We start from the raw sequence: 10,556 nt of genomic DNA, 5'->3' as shown, positions 1-10,556 counted from the left end.
TAGTATATGGGGTGAGACATGAATACTGGCAGTAGTGTAGTATATGGGGTGAGACATGAATACTGGCAGTAGTATAGTATATGGGGTGAGACATGAATACTGGCAGTAGTATAGTATATGGGGTGAGACATGAATACTGGCAGTAGTATAGTATATGGGATAAAGACGTCAGAGCCACACAAGTCTTCACACACACAAGAGGTAAATCATTCCTAACTGAGACGTAATGGTTAGCCTCAAACAGGAAGAGGCGAAAGATGAGCTTCACAGTCAAACCGTCCAAGGCAAGCAGAGACTCATTCCGCCGAGATGCCTCTCAGTGCAATTCAATGCCCTTCACAGATTAATAATTGAACAGCCTTTGGCATTCTGAGTAGTGTTTACGCATCTGGTCAGCAAGGCTTAATGGAGACAAGATGTGATATGATCTTAAATACCTGTTCTGTGAAAAGTCTTTCAGCTCCAAAAAAGCCAAAACGCTTTCTCAATCTGTTTAGCAGAGACAATTTCAACAATTTCAACAATTTCAACACCACCCCCCCTCTCAGCTCACAGGTGGGATAAACTATCAACAGCACCACTCTCTCAGCTCACAGGGGGGAGTAAGTCCTGGGGCAGATAGAATCATCCCGCTCTAAAACAGACCACAGTTAAAGTAGTCACACAGTCAAAACCAGCTACCTCTGTTGCAGTTGGCTCTGCTCACAACCCTACCAACAAAGAGTAGCATAATCCAAAACCAAAGAGGTTTCTCTGACGTGTTGCCAGTTTTAATTCAGTTGTCAAATGAAAACAAACTGCCCCAATAATAAAGCTGTCTAGCTGTCTAAACCTGTCTGTAATAAGCGCTCTCCTAAATTATTTCACCCAAAACAATATCTTCTATCTTCTAACCTGAAAACCGAGCAGTCTGGTATGGAACGAAATGCCTGCTTTCCCCTTCCTCAGTCCCTGTAGTGAGAGAGAGAGAGACGGTTTTACCTGCAGGAGTCACCTTCGCCAGCTTCATGCCCTCAGCTTCTCACACAGCATGACCACATGGGGAAACACGGGGTTGGGGGGATCAGCCCTCATCCTACAGCTGTGTTTCAGCGATGCAGAGCGACTGAACACACACACACCTCAGACGCCCAGCAGCTGGTAACTTAATGACCCCCCACTTAGCGCAGGTTCACTGTGGCGGAGTGCTACTCCACCTGGGCTCTCTGGTACCTGAGCTGTCCCTGCCCCCACACCCTACTCTCTGCTGCCTCTCTGCATCTGCTGTCCCTGCCCCCACACCCTACTCTCTGCTGGCTCTCTGCCTCTGCTGTCCCTGCCTCCACACCCTACTCTCTGCTGCCTCTCTGCATCTGCCCCCACACCCTACTCTCTGTCTCTGTTCCTGCCTCTCTGTTCCTGCCCCCACACCCTACTCTCTGCTGCCTCTCTGCATCTGCCCCCACACCCTACTCTCTGTCTCTGTTCCTGCCTCTCTGTTCCTGCCCCCACACCCTACTCTCTGTCTCTGTTCCTGCCTCTCTGTTCCTGCCCCCACACCCTACTCTCTGTCTCTGTTCCTGCCCCCACACCCTACTCTCTGTCTCTGTTCCTGCCTCTCTGTTCCTGCCCCCACACCCTACTCTCTGCTGCCTCTCTGCCTCTGCCTCTCTGTCTCTGCCTCTCTGTCCCTGTCTCTCTGTCTCTGCTGTCCCTGTCTCTCTGTCTCTGCTGTCCCTGCGTCTCTGTCTCTGCTGTCCCTGCCTCTCTATCCCTGCCTCTCTGTCCCTGCCCCCACACCCCGTCATGCAGCCACAGGCCAGGCTGCATACATTAACACGCCAGCCTTCATTCACACACACACATCTGCTAGAAGACGTGACTCAAACACAGCCACACAGACAAACACACCCACACACGCACATGCATGGACAAGACACTAAATCACCCACACATACACACATGTAATGATGGCATACCTTACACACCCAGCACTACAAGGGACCTGTGTACGAGTCAGGAACAGAAGGTGTTTGCATGTTCTCTGTCTGTCAGCCCTCCATGAAAATTAATGGAGGTAAAGCCATACGTGTTATAGTGGTTAGCGGTTAGCAATGCTCCCTTCTAAGCAGTTGGCCTTGGTTCAATGCCTGGCCAGGTCGCCCTTATAAGTTGCTTTAGACAAAAACGTCTGCTAAATAATATGCTGAGGACCTGCACGTTGTTCAATTCAATGGTCTTGAACGGGGAAGGTATATGTCTCTAGTGGTCTGCTGAGGGCCGTGAGTTTCTGTCATTGTAAACATACAACCAACTGTATGCTTAAAATGGCTAAACACCAATAACCATTCGTATAACACCGGTAAAACGGGTGGTCCGTTTAATTAGTTTAGTTACAGATGAGGGAGATGTGGAAATGTTCTCGTGGTGTTTTGTAAGAAGACAATTAACTTTCATGTTCAACTTAATGTTACCACAGAGTTGGATTGGTCTGTCTTTATCAACTTTAAGTTAGTGAAAACCATTTTCAATTTGAGTGATTAGACTTAGCTAATGTCACTTACATAAACACTGAGTCAGCGCTGTAGGCTGGTGTTAGCTGATGTATTGACCCATTGATGCTGATCAATGCTTCTTCATTGATTGCTGATCGATGCAACCATGCTGATAATTACTCAATTCTGTATTTGATTTTGAATTTAAATTGCGATACCCATGGGTGTAATTAAGTGCATCATTTACCAGCACTGGGGTGGCTATGCCATTTATTGCAGCGCAGCTGCTGTACCTAAAAACATATCCACTAGAGCAAACACATATAAAAGTGATGTTCACGCTCCCAGGTGTTCTTACCAGCATACGCGTCCCGCTTCCAAAATGCCATAACATCAGGACATCTCCAGGTGCTGTCAAGGGTTCCTCTGTACAGACATGCAGGCAACAGCAGGTTAGCTCCCCATAACACTGATATTAGGAGTAAACACAGCATGTTAGCTCCCCATAACACTGATATTAGGAGTAAACACAGCATGTTAGCTCCCCATAACACTGACATTAGCACTATAGACACAACAGGTTAGCTCCCCATAACACTGACATTAGGAGTAATACAGCAGGTTAGCTCCCCATAACACTGATATTAGGACTACAGACACAGCAGGTGAGCGCCATCCCATAACACTGATAGTAGGAGTAAACACAGCATGTTAGCTCCCCATAACACTGACATTAGGAGTAAACACAGCAGGTGAGCGCCATCCCATAACACTGACATTAGCACTATAGACACAGCAGGTTAGCTCCCCATAACACTGATATTGGGAGTAAACAAAGCAGGTGAGCGCCATCCCATAACACTGATAGTAGGAGTAAACACAGCATGTTAGCTCCCCATAACACTGATATTAGGAGTAATACAGCAGGTGAGCGCCATCCCATAACACTGATATTAGGAGTAAACACAGCAGGTGAGCGCCATCCCATAACACTGACATTAGCACTATAGACACAGCAGGTGAGCGCCATCCCATAACACTGATATTAGGAGTAAACACAGCAGGTGAGCGCCATCCCATAACACTGACATTAGGAGTAAACACAGCATGTTAGCTCCCCATAACACTGATATTAGGAGTAATACAGCAGGTTAGCTCCCCATAACACTGATATTAGGAGTAAACACAGCATGTTAGCTCCCCATAACACTGACATTAGGAGTAAACACAGCAGGTGAGCGCCATCCCATAACACTGACATTAGCACTATAGACACAGCAGGTTAGCTCCCCATAACACTGACATTAGGAGTAAACATAGCAGGTGAGCGCCCCATAACACTGATATTAGGAGTATTACAGCAGGTGAGCGCCATCCCATAACACTGACAGTAGGAGTAAACATAGCATGTTAGCTCCCCATAACACTGACATTAGGAGTAAACACAGCAGGTGAGCGCCATCCCATAACACTGATATTAGCACTATAGACACAGCAGGTTAGCTCCCCATAACACTGACATTAGGAGTAAACACAGCAGGTGAGCGCCATCCCATAACACTGACAGTAGGAGTACAGACACAGCATTCTCGGGTATTCTATGCCATTTATTCCACGGCGGCTGCTGTTAGATAGATAGATGGATACTTTATTAATCCCGAGGGAAATTTAGGTGCCTGTGAGTAAAAGGCTGTTGTGCACCTGTGGTTCTATGTTTTTAATCACTATCTCAAAGACTGAATTCATTCATCAAGCTCTGTTCACACAGTATGTCCTTAATCTGGGAGTCAGTGCAGGTGATCAACACACAGCAAGATATGAAAGTGACACACAAAAGCCTGTTTGTTGAGGTTACCTGCTTTAAAGGATTCAAGATTTGGAGACATATTTGACATTTAATATTTAATTTTACATTGACGTTACTGGACATCCACAACTATGTCAACATATCCTGATAACAGTACAAGATCAATCTAAACCAAGAACTTGAGAGGTTATAATGTTAAGTCTGGCTTTTGGTCACAACATTTTTGCATGTTTACATCAACAGTGTCCCCTTAGCTGGATGTGTTCTTGCTCTTTGTCTTGTTAAGGGGAACACCGTTTGTGATGTCAGCATGTGAGGTATGCTCGGAGTGCTGCTAATACACTCTGGCAAAACGCCAACAAAACAATATCAAAACAACAACAAGCCCACCCTGTGGAGCTCCAAACCACCTGAGGTCAGATTTTCACCACATCTTCATTCAGGGCCTCCACCTCAGTAAAGAGGGGCAACGTGTGAAAAGACGTGGAAATGAAGGGAAGGTCGTGGCCCTGCAGAGAAGGGAGAGCGGAGGCCAGGGCTAGACAGGCCGCAGCAGGGGGCGGTGTGTGTAATTGTCCGTACGAGATGTGCTCTGCTGTGACTGGGTGTTGTTACTGTGCCAGTGTGTACTGAGGCCTTCCTGTTTTTCTTAATGAAAACCCCCATGGAACCGCCGCTCTGGGGAACCCAGGGGCCCGGCACAGTGCCGGTCCCCAGATGGCCCTCTCTGCAGATCTAGGCAGGATGCTGATGTCAACACCCTGTAAACAGGTAAATAGGCAGATTGCAGAGCGACTGCAGTTTCTGGCCTTACTCCTCATTACTTGAGCTTCCTACACAGGACAAATTGATGACGAAGCACTTACCTCTTCTCACATTACACATTAAGTTTTCAAGAATACAGCCTGTAGTGTGCAGCTGTGATTATAGCCCAGGACTGCTGCTGGATCTTCTATGTACAATTTTGGTGTCTAATGTATGTTTCTTTGATGTCTATTTTTATGTGCATGTCATTTCTTTGTGCACGTTATGTATTTGCTGAAAAGCATTTTGAGCTGCATTCTTTTGCATGAAAGGTGCTATATAAATAAAGTTTTATTATTATTACGTACCAATTCGTTTGTAATTGGTTTACATTATTTTGACTGGACCGCATCTTTTGCTATTAATTCTAACAAAACTAATAGGACAACACGCTTTGATAAACTGTGCTATAAACACCTAATACTGAGGTTAACTACGTGGGAATAAAATAGTTTCTCCACTCTGTGATAACCTATATTAAATGACTACATAAACTTAAACACCTCAAGATAATAGATATATTTCGTGACAGATCAGTCACTTACTGGGTACCGACGAATGGCGAAACCTGCAAAGACAGTTAGGGATCTGTTTCTCCAAGCTCCATCGGTGAAGTGTGAAACAAGCCTACTGTTATGACTGTCGTGGCACACAACTGTAAACCCCGCTATGTCACAGACAGAATACGTTCTAGAAAAGAGTGTGAATGGAATGGATGTGACGGTTACAGGGCGAGCAATGGGAACACTTCGGCAACCCTGCGGAATCCGCATGTAGGCGACTCATAACTCAACAATAATGCTCTTAAATATGACTTTAGAACGTGAAATCGCAGTTCACTCACCCAAATCATGCTCCATTCATAACATACACCAATCCTACGATAAAGGGCGGAGCTGGTCGCTTTACCAGCACAACAGTTTAACAGAGGTCCTTGCTCGTAGGGAATCCATCTCCTTCCCCTGCGCTCGCTTTCTTTCTCTCTTTCGCTCTGTCCCTCACTCCCTCTCCCCTGCGCTCGCTTGCGCGCCCGATCGCTCTCCCACACATTTGCAATTGCAACTGCTGACACAGGCAACTGCTGACTGTGAATCAAATTTCAAAAGAAAATTGGGTTATACATGTGTGACCCCATAATCGAGCAACGCCTAGCGCTATCGCACTGCTAAGATTTTAGTCTAGACTTCCTCTGAAACATGATAGCTGCCTGTGACAGCTCTCTTGTGTAAGAGACGGTTGACCAGAGTTACGCCAGATACAGCCCTCTAGGAATAATCTTGTAACCCTGTGTAATGATAATGAACTTGTAGACGGGGCCATTGACGTATTAGCGTGCTGGCCTTCAGGAATCCCACAGATCCCTGAACGAATAGCCCTGCGTGTATTCATACACAGAGTAGCTGCACCTGAAAAGTCGTGTTCTCTCTCCAGCTGCCCCATCTGTGATGATCATGGACCTAGATGGTGGTTTCCAGGATCGGGGTCGGGCCTTCATTCATAAATCGACATAAGACGAACACAAAACCTTCTTGAAATTTCAGGTGGAATGTTCCTGTGTTCCTATTAACACAAGGTTAGGACTAGCTTCAATAAATATAAACACACATATTTATCTTGTACTCTTTTCTTCTTTACCATCACATTTCAGATCACCAGGGATTAAACTGAACTGAAACTTAACTCCTCCCATAGGTAAAGTCTGATAAGTGGCACAACTTTAAATGGAGACAAATTAATTTCCATGGTTATTCTAATTAAGAATGGTTGCAACCGTCTTTTAAACGTAGTGGTCTAATGTAACTAGTCTACAGACTTCTCAAGCATTGGATAATTACTGGGTTGCCATCATACTTCCTCCTACACTATTCACGAAATAAATTGTTTCAGTGTTTTCATCATTGACGCAATTGATGCACTTAAGGCAGTGGTTCTCAAACTTTTTCTGTCATTCCCCACTTTGAACAAGGGGGCCTTTTCAAGCCCCACCTGTCCCTCATCGCTCCAATAAAATGTTAGGCCAAGCTTAAAATTGTCAAAATGATTGAAATAACGATAAGTTCTAAATCTTAATCAATAACAAATAACATCAGTTCAGAAATATAGAAAATAAAAGTGCAATGGTGTCAATCCTTGCCTGAAATGGGCTGAGTTCCAAAAATAAAGAAAAAGGGCCTACTATGCAATTGTGTTATCAATGGTAGGCCAAGTTAAAATCTCACTTTGGATAAAAGCGTCTGCTAAATGAGTAAATGTAATGTAAATATTCAATTTTGTTTTAGGTTGATTTTTTGGTGGATCAGCTGTCTTTTTTGCCACTGGTACTGAATCGGCAACTTTTGAATATTGTCTCACAAATGTATCCATAACGTCAATATTAGCCTATCGCCCACTACACTTTCATGCTCCGGGAAAGGTTTTTATTGTCCCGCTGCAATTAATACGCTGATGTCAATCAACATTTTCGCATTATGATTCCAGGTCACATTTTCATCCCCATCTAATGTTATTACAGTGTTGTATAATGGTGCTGCTCCTATAATGTATATTGTATAATGGAGCAACACGTAGGCTACGGGCAATGGCGTTGTCATGGTAAAAGGTGTCCGGGCGACATCATAATGGCTTTCGAACGACTCTTGAGTGACAGTTGCTATACCAACGCTAGCATTACGTAACCCAGACAGTACGTAACCCGGACCCCTTTTGGCTATCAGTCAGTGAGTCTCAAGAGTCGTTCGAAAGCCATCAGCTACTTTTTAATCGCTTAATATTGTGCCTAAACGGACACTACGTAACCCAGACGCCTTTTGGCTATCAGTCAGTGAGTCTCAAGAGTCGTTCGAAAGACATCAGCTACTATTTAGTCGCTTAAGATTGTTGCACAACGGGGGAATTGCTAATCGCTAACGAGATGCTAGTGGCTAAACCTATGTGCTTACTTACAGGAGACTGGCAGCCAATATTAAGCGACTAAAAAGCAGCTGATGGCTTTCGAACAACTCTTGAGACTATCTGACTGATAGCCAAAAAGTGTCCGGATTATATAGTGTCCTTTTAGGCACAATATTAAGAGACTAAGCTGTAGTTTTAGCTACACCTGCCTTGCAGGTATCCTGTAGCAAATGTCAACAGGTTTCGCCGCTAGCATCTCGTTAGCGATTAGCAATTACTTCGTTGTGCTCTACAGTTAAAGGTGCTGCAAACAATTCCTTGTTTTGTGAAAATGTAATTGTGGGTGCCGTCAGATATGTCTAATAATCACAACACATTAAGGACTTTCTTAGAGCGACACAACAATGGAATTGCTAATCGCTAACAAGATGCTAGCGCGAACCTGAAATTTAAGGAGGGAAGGGGGAAGGGCAGGCGGGGAGGGAGGGAGGGAGGATGCTAGTGGTCGGTTTCTTTCCTAACAGTCAAACATCAAGCACATGGTTGTTTTTCTTGGTTTATGGCAGGTCAAATACAGGCAAGCTGGTCTCAGGTAGAGAAGTATAGGCCTAAATAAATGAGTAAATTGTAAATGAGTAAATTGCGTTATTGAGGTATTTAATGCAGGGCAAGTCTGTCACTTCCAAAAATGTGTCCGGGTGACGTAATGCTAGCATTGGTATAGCTACTGTTACTCAGGAGACGTTCGAAAGCCAATATTACATCACCCGGACCCCTTTTGGCACCTGGACACCTATTGCCATGACAGGGCCCGTCCTCGAGCTCATCAAAGAAATGGGACAACCTTATCGGCCAAATCATCTGATTTAACATGAAAGAACTGACCAGGCCAGCCGCACTGCCTATGGCATGGATACATGTACATATGATCCAGTCCCATCAATTCGCAAACATTTCTCAATTATGGTGTCAGTTATTCATAATTATGAGCTATCACCTGCCCAATAAACATTTTAACAATAGTCAGTTTTAACAACAGCAAATAATTCATTTTGCCTCATTTGCCTTTTGCTGAATGAAACGAATCTCGTTTTTATTAAGTAATATTGCCATCGAAAAATAGCAAGGATGTCTGGGTAATATTGTTGTCAAAGATTCTATAGCCCACCCACACATGTTGCGATTGTTTCCCATCCTGTTGTGTTGTGTTGCATTGCGTTGCGTGTTGACAGCCAGCTTTCCCAAAGATTCAATAGTATGCGAGCAACCTGTCATGTCTTTGATGCTTTACACCCCAGTACCCTTCAACTCGCAAGAGATGATGAGCTGTTTGGAAAGGCAAAAGCTTTGTCGGACCACTATGACAGGGACATTGCGCCCACGTTTCCAGCGCAACTTCTATCATTCAGGTCCTGCTTTAAAGCAGCGATCTCTCAGCAGTCATCAGTGCAACAGATAACAAAAATGCTGATTGTTGATGACCACTCGGTTACATCAGCATTTGGCGAGGTGTGCATGTAACCCCTCTGAATTTGTCTGCGTTGTGTAGTTTTTTCATAGAGAAAGCCGGGCGACGTGGGTGAAGTTCTCCAGTTTATTCACCTGGCACAAACAATATCACGGGACTCCTTAGCACAGCAGCATGGGACACCTTACAGTGTGCTAATCGTGACTCTATATCCCCGAACTCTCATACATCGTTAATTCAAGTTTAATTACAAAGTAATATATCTAATTGAAATATATACAATAAAACACAAAACATGTACCTGGCACAAACAATATCACGGGACTCCTTAGCACAGCAGCATGGGACACCTTACAGTGTGCTAATCTAAGAGGGAGATTAAACATTAGCTATTCACACGTGTGATTTTGAACATCGATTAAAATATACATTCAGAGGTGCATAATTCCTAAACCAAACACACTATTTACATGAGGATATAATGTGGAACACCTCTCTATAATCAGTATGGATTTAATACATTCAGTCATTGTATTCTAAAATAATAATGTAGGAGCTCTCTTTATGCACAACTCACCGTGACTCTATATCCCCGAACTCTGAGGAGAGCCACTCTGTACAACATGCCTAACCCCTAGAGGCCACTATTTCCCCAACAACATGACTTATGCACATGCTCAGTGTGATTAAATAGCACAAAAAGGATGCAAGTGGAAGAAACCAAATCTTCACTGTTACATTCTCCCCCTCTTAATTCCACTTGCACATAAAAACAAACCATCCACACCCCTGCGTAGGACAATCCCTAATAACATTCAAAGCTTGTAACAAAAAAACATGAAAAACATGCCCAGGTACCAACAGTATGTCTAAAACATTCCATAACACCACCTCTTCAGGCCATTATTTACAATACATTTACAATACATTCATGAATTGAAATAGGTATCCCCTTGTATACCTCTGTCAACCAAAAGGCTGTTCATTTAAGAACTCACTTAGAGTCGCGCTATTCACAAACTCTACAATGAAGACCTATAAAGTGCCATTTACACTTCACACATCCAATTCACTGACATGCACACATAGTGCACCATATCAAAACCACAAA

At 44.0% G+C, this 10,556-nt stretch overlaps 1 protein-coding gene across 1 annotated transcript in view; it reads right to left on the bottom strand.

Annotated features, from left to right (window-relative positions):
• Positions 1-6,417, bottom strand: part of atp8b4 (ATPase phospholipid transporting 8B4) — a 37,941-nt gene extending 31,524 nt beyond the window's left edge. Inside the window, exons 1-2 of the mRNA XM_031562302.2 lie at positions 5,930-6,417; positions 2,833-2,900 (exon numbers count right to left, since the gene is read on the bottom strand). The gene's annotated coding sequence lies outside the window, so the exon portion shown is untranslated. The remainder of the gene's footprint in view (positions 1-2,832; positions 2,901-5,929) is intronic.
• Positions 6,418-10,556: the final 4,139 nt, after the last annotated feature.

This window comes from Clupea harengus, chromosome 3, assembly GCF_900700415.2.
Source record: "Clupea harengus chromosome 3, Ch_v2.0.2, whole genome shotgun sequence".
In the NCBI taxonomy this organism is placed as follows: Eukaryota; Metazoa; Chordata; class Actinopteri; order Clupeiformes; family Clupeidae; genus Clupea; species Clupea harengus.
This window is presented reverse-complemented; position numbering and strand designations above follow the sequence as displayed.